The sequence below is a fragment of the Limulus polyphemus genome, unplaced genomic scaffold, assembly GCF_000517525.1.
Source record: "Limulus polyphemus unplaced genomic scaffold, Limulus_polyphemus-2.1.2 Scaffold3406, whole genome shotgun sequence".
NCBI classification, from domain to species: domain Eukaryota; kingdom Metazoa; phylum Arthropoda; class Merostomata; order Xiphosura; family Limulidae; genus Limulus; species Limulus polyphemus.
In genome coordinates, this window is record NW_013669016.1 from 124,335 (window position 1) to 131,804 (window position 7,470).

A 7,470-nucleotide genomic window follows, 5' to 3' on the forward strand; every position below is an offset into this window, starting at 1 on the left:
TCATCACCACCCACCGCCAACTCTTGGGCTACTCTTTTACCAACGAATAGTGGAATTGACCCACGGCTAAAAGGGCGAGCATGTTTTTGGTGGTATGGGGGCGCGAACCCGCGACCCGCAGATTGCGAGTCGAGCGTCCTACCCACCTGGCCATGCTATATAATGATCATGAAAAATATAGAAAGCAAAATCAAAACACTGAAAGTTTTTGTTTGTTTATAATTACGCACAAAGCTACACAATGGGCTATCTGTTCTCTGCCCACCACGGGTATCGAAACCCGGATTCTAGCGTTGTAAGTCCGCAGAATAATGAAAGTGAAACTCAAAAGCTGTCACTCACAACAAAATTCATAGTTATTATACTTAACAAAACAAGTCCAAATAAAATTAATTAATTTTTGCGTCAGTAACAAACCTGCAAAACAAGAAAATTATAAATTTGACAAGAAAGTAGAAAAGGTATAATTATTAACGGAAAATGTCTGCAGTAATAGCTCCCATAAGCGTTGGGAATATCCTGTCTATGAGACATAATCCCTGAAAACTTTAGATGAACAACAAAACAAGTTGTAAGGAAAATCAGGTAGGTGTTGGGTGCTTTAACTCACAACATCTCAAAACGTTCTACCACCCACAGTCTGCAGCCGGGTGTGGATATGGTTGTCACTCACCCCTAAAAACCATTAAAAAATATTACACTTAACACGCTAGTAGAAATTTTCTTGTTACTGAAAGAAAACAAACAAACAATTTATACATTTGTGAAACACCCAACTTCCACCCAGGAAGGAGGACTGGTGCTCAGTTGTTACTGAACTATCGAGGTAAGGAGCTTATAGCTCTTGTCATCTAATAATCATAGTCTACGGATGAAGGTTGGGTGAGTCACTATTGTAGTTTTTCAATTTCACTATCAATATATTGGTTTTGCTACATATACATATATATCATCAAATCAACAAGTGCTTTATAGCCTTATATCAGTTATATCAATTACATCAGTTGACAAATTAACTCCAGCAAAATGACAACAGCTAGACTTGATAAAACAAGTGTGGAATGTTTCATTCCATTCATAGGTAACACAATATGCCCTACGATATTATTAGTAAACTGTTTTTGTGAAAAGAAGACAGTTTTTAGTATTTAACCCAGAAAATAAAAACAAGTGTGGGATGTTTCATTCCATTCATAGGTAACACAATATGCCCTACGATATTATTAGTAAACTGTTTTTGTGAAAAGAAGACAGTTTTTAGTATTTAACCCAGAAAATAAATAAGAAGAATGGAAATAATTACTGTTACTTATATTCTAAAATACCAACAATTTTTTTGCTTTTATCTGCGTGTTTGATATAATGTTAAGAATGAGAAAACCAGAAATAAAAATATCACTAACACTTTAAATGTATATCCACAAACACTCAAATAACCACTTTCTAAAAAAGAACAATTAGAGATATGAATTTAAAAACAGTATTTTTTTTTGGAAATTTTCCATCTTTCCGTGACATTTTATATACAACTTTTTGCATTTTATGCACCAGCTAAATCTCGATTTATAACAACAACCTACAAGCTATAGCAAGTAAGTTCTACGTTGAAAATTATTTATTGTGAAGTTTGTTTGTTTTGTTTTGAATTTCGCGCAAAGCTACACGAGGGCTATCTGCGCTAGCCGTCCCTAATTTAGCAGTGTAAGACTAGAGGGAAGGCAGCTAGTCATCACCACCCACCGCCAACTCTTGGGCTACTCTTTTATTAACGAATAGTGGGATTGACCGTCACATTATAACGCCCCCACGGCTGAAAGGGCGAGCATGTTTGGTGTGACGGGGATTTGTGAAGTTTAAACCATCATAAGTATGTTTTCTTGTGGTTTCACATTATAGTATCTAGAGACATGAAAATTATCATAGCATGTTTTATTTTCATTTCACATTACAGTGTCTATGGCTGTGTAAATAATGATAAATATGTTTTTTTTTATAGTTTCGCACTACAGAGTCTAAAAGTAAATAAGTATTTACTCATGTGATTACTCGTTGCAATTTCTTTTTGTTGCTTTATTATTAACCAATAGGGTCAAAAATATAAAATAGGAATTTTCAGCATAAACGTTATTTGAAACACTTGAAATGGACAGGTCAGAGATACGTTGACATCTAGTCGTCCCTAATTTTGAGCTACTGACCACAGGAAAGATAGTCAGCAAGTAACACACATCGCAACAATGGCTTTGTCCGGCTCTTTGAACCAAATAATGGGCTTGATAGTCACTTTTATGGCGTGTCCACAACGTATGAAATACTTATGACAACTTATGCACTACTTAGTAGCTATTTTCAAAGGTTTCATTCTCTAGAAAATTATGATTTAGTCTATTGTGATTATTATGTTACGTATTATATTTCAAATAGCCTAAAACTGAGTTAAATTGTAATTTAGATTTAGAAGGTAAATAAATGTAGTTTTAATTTATAATATTTCCCAACAAGATTGATACACAGTTTCTTTTTTAATACAAATATATTTTAACATACAAAAAATAATACAATTTACAATAACGGTTATTACAAATAATGATCTATGTACAAACTTCTTTCTAGTTTGGAACGTCCTTGATATCTTATCGAGGGTTCACGATGAACGAATTAATTTCGAGTTGATGTAGATACAATTCATTTAACATGGAGCTAGCTAGCTCTGTGTTCTTCTCTCTTCACCGATCACACGTCGAGTTTTTCCACCGACGAAGTTAGATAATGTTTTCGTAAAAATATTAACGTCCAAGGTGAATCCACTGAAGTTAGATGGTTTGTAATGTTCGAAATTTATAAATGTTCCTGGTCAAATATCTGAAGTTCTCGATTAATAAGCGTTATAATAATCACAGTTACAGCTTCCTAGGTGTATAGCACATCAACTATAGCAAACCAATAATATATACTGCCTTTTGGCAGGTGGCGTTGGTTATATTTATAGGCGTGAGGAGAATTTTCGAAATTTCAGCTTCCTCAACAATATAAGCGATACACCAGTGTTTACGTACACACATATATTGTTGTTCGATGACGAGGAACCCACTTTGAGACTAATAATGGCTGGAGACGGCTTGAATGGGTAATGAAGAAAAACTTTAATATAACAGCAAATGTACAACGTTTCGACAAGGTTTTGTCATCATCAGGTACAAGTTGTACAAAACCTTGTCGAAATGTTGTACATTTGCTGTTACGTTAAACTTATATTAAAGTTTTTCTTCATTACCCATTCAAGCCGTCTCCAGCCATTACATATATTGTTGATTCTTACACTCGAGACTTTTCTACAATTTTAGAGAGTAGGCAGGAATTTCGCAATACAGATTTAACAGTATAAGTTATGCACATTTCTACATATAAATTTAACTTAAACAAGTATCGATATTAAAATACATATATAATAGTAAATCCGTCACAGATTAATGTTTTTATATGGGTCTAATAACTTGCTGTTAAATAGAGGGTTTTCTAGAATTTATTATAGACTTAACGAGTAGATCTAGTGTGTATAATTGAAATCAGTTTGTACTTTAAAATGATTAGATCCCTTCTAATGTTTCTCATGTATTTGGAAGCTTCAAATACGGGAAAGTGTGTTAATTGCGAATCGTAAATGGTAGTAAGTGGACATATTGAAGAAAAGCTTAGAAAATGGGTGATCCTACCCTCATTATAGGAATTGGTTAGAAGTAATTCGTTGAAAATAATCTATAAAATAATAGACATTTCGTTCGACAGAGAAATCTACAGTCGAGTTGTGAACCTATTGTTTGATCAGTTACTTGTCTCAAATGAAGATTTTCTTAGAATTATGGACTGGTGTAATATGTTTTACTTAACAGTAAGAAAAAATGGCCACAATGCCCAAGCCTTTGTACTGGGTAGAATCTGGAGTTTTTACAGCAAGAAACAAATGAACTTTAAAGAGACTGGTGACTATTTTGTAATCAAACTTTTGCAAACAAATGGATTTTCATAGTGTTAACTCATCACAACCGGATACGCATGCGTGGAGTACTTTGCCTGATACAGCTAATCTAATATCCTATTAGAAAGCTTGAATACAACAAACTTTTGTTGTCTGAGGGAGTTCATATCTTCAGGAATACAAGGCAACACTATTAAGACATTTTGCAGAAATTATCCCAGTAAACATTTGAAGAACAATGTACGAGGACGACAATTTCCAGCCACCAGGACTTTTGCTTCATCCTTTACAAGATGAAGAATATTAGAAGACTGAAAAGTGGACGCAACCATGAAAACATTTGAGCTTACGCCCAACACATACACAGCAGTTGTGTGGTATCCACATACCACGCATCCGCCTGTCACAACTCACACACACACACATATATATATATATATATATATATATTTTTTACATAGCTCTTATTTTGAACTATCTACTGTTTCATAAGATAGTTGTAATTGTTTCATACATCATTTTGTTTATGTGGGAATGCTCTACAGCTGTTGGAAGGAGAAGAGATACTTCCAGGTTCTTGTGATTCTTTTTTTTCTTCTTCTTGTAAACGCAGTGGTCATTTTAAAGCTGTTTCGTTATTAATCTTAAAGGAGAAAAGACTCACTGTTGAAGTCCAGTCATTGTTTCATTATTTCTCGAAGTACCTCTGATCATGTGTGTTTTATTTTTATTTCATCTACAAAGTTAGTCTTCGTTTTTTCTTTCATCAATTACAGTTTTTCATTTGATACAAACAGTTCACTCTTATCTTTCAATTTTAATTTAACTTACGCAACGCAATACTCAACCACTTGTATCTTGTTCTTCTGTATTCTGTTTGTTTTTACTCAAGTTCTTACCGAATCTCTTTAATTTATTTCCACATACAACAAATCCTATGTCCTCGAATCTCCAGTTACTGCGGAGATCAAGTTACTGTGTACTAGGTTCATCCTTGGAATACTAAAAAGGTACCGTGTGACTTGTCTGAATACAAAGCTGTGTGAAGCAAGGAAGTCAGCTAGCATCATTGCCCACAAATTAACGACCTGCTTAGATTCCTTTCACTACCGGTGAGGTAATGATTTGGCCTGTTACAATACTTAGTGTGAAGAACTGACTACATGAAATACACAGTATACTCCAATAGTGATTAGTAATAGTAATTACAACATTAACGGTTTTTGTTTACATTTTATGAGTTGTCCTGTTACAATACTTAGTATGAAGAACTGACTACATGAAATACACAGTATACTCCAGTAGTGATTAGTAATAGTAATTACAATATTAACGGTTTTTTGTTTAAATTTTTATCTGACTCGTGATACAAGGGACTGTGTAACCAACAAATTCAAGAATTCAGAAGCCATTTGGAGCATAAATTACTCCATTGGTAATTCTAAAGTTAACATCATTGGGGGAGGGCAGTAACATTTACCCGAGTATTCAGCTTTCTACTTACAACAGCTATTTGAAAACACAATAGGACTGCATTAAGTAACGTAAAGATAAAATGAAAGTCCATCACCATGGACAACGCAGCTAAATTTGTTACTGGGCCTATAATCTCCATCTCCTCCACGATGAGAACCTGAACAGTAACAGTAGAGAAAGAGTAACAGTGGGAAATGAAATGAGGAGCGAAATCTGGCAGCTGTGATTACACTCACTAATAGAACTGGAAACAGTGAAATTCTGGTTAAAGAAGCCAGTGAGGATCAAGTGAGAATGAAGTCAATGAAGACAGCTATTTAGATTGAAACTAAAGTAGTAAGTAGTAGTTTAAACTATTTATGTTTGTTACGGTTATTCAGAAATACTCTATGGGAAAAAAAGTAAAATGGTTTGTTATTTGTTTGTTATTAAACACAAAGTTACACATGGGGCTACCTGTACTGTACCCTGTGCAACTATCGAAACCATATTTTTAGCTTTATAAGCCGTCAGATTTACCGCTCAGCCATCGAGGGTGAAAAGTAAGAATATCCCTAATACTATGTTCATCTGTAGTTTGTTTGTTTGTTGTTAAGCTTTATAAGCCGTCAGATTTACCGCTCAGCCATTGAGGGTGAAAAATAAGAATATCCCTAATACTATGTCCATCTGTAGTTTGTTTGTTTGTTGTTAAGCTTTATAAGCCGTCAGATTTACCGCTCAGCCATTGAGGGTGAAAAGTAAGAATATCCCTAATACTATGTCTATCTGTAGTTTGTTTGTTTGTTGTTAAGCACAAAGTTACACCACGGATATCAAACTTGATTTTTAGCAACTATCGAAACCAGATTTTCAGCTTTATAAGCCGTCAGATTTACCGCTCAGCCATTGAGGGAGAAAAGTAAGAATATCCCTAATACTATGTCCATCTGTAGTTTGTTTGTTTGTTGTTAAGCACAAAGTTACACCACGGATATCAAAACCTGATTTTTAGCTTTATAAGCCCTCAAACTAAATCAATAGAAAAGTTTCCAGTGATAAATGCGTACTTACTTTGATTATTTATGATAAGTAATATATTTAGTTGTCGGTCTTTAATTTTCGTCAATCACTCGGTGAGTAACTGGTGAGTTAAGGACTTACAGCGCCAAAATCCGGTATTCTACTCCTTGTCGGTGGACAGAGTTCAAACAGCTTATTGTGTAATCTTGCACTAAAATAAAAGAAACTTAAAAAGTCAATTAAAAAATTGTGCATCCCCTATAGACATAACATCCATATCAGTTATCTGATTCGTACTGTTCTTATAACTGATTTAGAAGTCATTTATATTATCTAATACTCAAATAAAAAAAAATAAGCTAAGTAACTTTTTTGAAAATCTAATCAGTATTTTCAGGTTTAATCAAGATAGTTATGTAATAACATTTATGTTAAAATACTGAAGAGCGCTAGTTAACGATCATTAGACTAGTTAACGATCATTAGACTAATTTTCTTAAACCTGCTATCAGTTTAGTTATGGTTTGGAAGTGAGAAACGTTAATGTTCTGTCAAACCAGTTGATATTTACTGCTCTTTATGGAAATTGGACAATTTCTTCTTTCTACCAAAATTGTCTACTATTACGCACTAAAGTGGGTTATTATACACAGAAACTGCTGCTGACTAAGAACTTCCAAACTAGTATGTGTATGATGATAATCAGATTTTCTGGTATAATTGTCTACTATTAAGCACTAAAGTGGGTTATTATACACAGAAACTGCTGCTGACTAAGAACTTCCAAACTAGTATGTGTATGATGATAATCAGATTTTCTGGTATAATTGTCTACTATTACGCACTAAAGTGGGTTATTATACACAAAAACTGCTGCTGACTAAGAACTTCCAAACTAGTATGTGTATGATGATAATCAGATTTTATGGTATAATTGTCTACCATTACGCACTAAAGTGGGTTATTATACACAGAAGCTGCTGCTGACTAAGAACTTCCAAACTAGTATGTGTATG

General features: G+C 33.9%; 1 protein-coding gene across 1 annotated transcript in view; it reads right to left on the minus strand.

The window, feature by feature from the left end:
• LOC106469298 (rhomboid-related protein 3-like) overlaps nucleotides 1-6,667 on the minus strand; it is a 30,603-nt gene extending 23,936 nt beyond the window's left edge. The window contains exon 1 of the mRNA XM_013929784.1: nucleotides 6,506-6,667. The gene's annotated coding sequence lies outside the window, so the exon portion shown is untranslated. The remainder of the gene's footprint in view (nucleotides 1-6,505) is intronic.
• Nucleotides 6,668-7,470: the final 803 nt, after the last annotated feature.